The 1,521-nt window shown below is 36.4% G+C and overlaps 1 non-coding gene across 1 annotated transcript; it reads left to right on the top strand.

Moving 5' to 3' along the window:
* The first annotated feature begins 1,205 nt into the window (after window positions 1–1,205).
* On the top strand, window positions 1,206–1,277 carry TRNAD-GUC (transfer RNA aspartic acid (anticodon GUC)). Its single transcript has one exon. It is a non-coding gene; the product is annotated as a tRNA-Asp (tRNA).
* Window positions 1,278–1,521: the final 244 nt, after the last annotated feature.

The raw sequence follows: 1,521 nt of genomic DNA, 5'->3' as shown, positions 1-1,521 counted from the left end.
GTGTTTGAAATGATCTGCCTGTCTGTCCTATGTAACAGTTGTTGCAGATGTTGCATTTGAGTTTGTATACGCCTGTGTGGTTGTATTTGTTTGTGTTGTGTGTTGAGATGTTTTTGTAGAATGGTTTTTGTTCTGTATGCAATGTTGTAATTTAATTTCTTGAATGAGGATGCAATTTTGTGTGTGTTTTTGTTTTCTTGTGTTAGTGTGATGTATTTTTTGTGTTCTTGTGTTTGTGTTGCATTGGCATGTATACAATGTTTACTAAACACAGTACAATGCTCGAAACAACAGACTACTCCTTCATCAAGTCAACTACAGTTTTTATGGGCTCAGAGTTTTCATGCTTAGAACTTAGTTCCTACGCCGTTCTACAATACAGCACTCTTTTTTTATTTTATTTTAGTAGGTTATTTTACGACGCTTTATCAACAGCTTAGGTTATTTAGCGTCTGAATGAGATTAAGGTGATAATGCCGGTGAAATGAGTCCGGGGTCCAGCACCGAAAGTTATCCAGCATTTGCTCGTCTTGGGTTGAGGGAAAACCCCGGAAAAAACCTCAACCAGGTAACTTGCCCAGACCGGGAATCAAACCCGGGCCACCTGGTTTCGCGGCCAGACGCGCTGACCGTTACTCCACAGGTGTGGACTTACAGCACTCTTAATAATTGCATTTAGCTACTGTCGTTTATCAGTGTCCCATACAAATATGCTGTTTCTACGTCACTTCCAGTAATGTACGTTTTCATATTTTTAAAATTTTACTTTGTAAAAACAGGGGGAAAAAATTAAACCTAGTCGCAGTCAAATTTATAAAATTTACAAAGTAGGCCTACGTGCATTAATGTTTATAAAACAATAACTAAAATAACTATTTAAATCCTTCAAAATCGGGAAACAAAAAATCTATAATATAATTTAATAAATCCTGATACACAAGGTACAACAAAAATCTCCTTTTATAAATATTAATAAACATACCCCATACAACAATTTTTCCCTCGAAATTATTCAAATCAACTTTACAGGGAGTTATACCTGAAAATCTTGATTTGCATAATACACGTCACTGTTCGTTAACAGAAAACCACAATTTAAGTCACACGGAGTTAGTGTGCACTCGAAGTTGGTTGCTTGACGGTTGTCAGCCCACTTTGAGGTCTGTGGATATAGAGGGAAAAATTGGATCGGTGTCGGTTAGAGTTCCCGAGTAGCTCAGTGGTAGAGCGTTGGTACGTCAAACCAAAGGTCCCGGGTTCGATACCCGGCTCCGGAACAATTTTTCCCTCGAAATTATTCAAATCAACTTTACAGGGAGTTATACCTGAAAATCTTGATTTGCATACCCCATACAGTAAAAATAAGCTATGATTTTTAATTTTTTATTTAAAAAATCTGCATTTTTTTTAAATGTTAATATAACTTTGTTAAGTGTACTTTAAAGAACATGCAGTAAAAATTTCAGCTTCCTACTATGAAATGTATGGAATCATTTGCAACGTGAACGCAGAGAAGTTGAC

This window comes from Periplaneta americana, chromosome 12, assembly GCF_040183065.1.
Source record: "Periplaneta americana isolate PAMFEO1 chromosome 12, P.americana_PAMFEO1_priV1, whole genome shotgun sequence".
Taxonomy (NCBI): Eukaryota; Metazoa; Arthropoda; class Insecta; order Blattodea; family Blattidae; genus Periplaneta; species Periplaneta americana.
The sequence above is the reverse complement of the archived record's forward strand: the minus strand, read 5'-3'. Positions and strand labels throughout refer to the sequence as shown.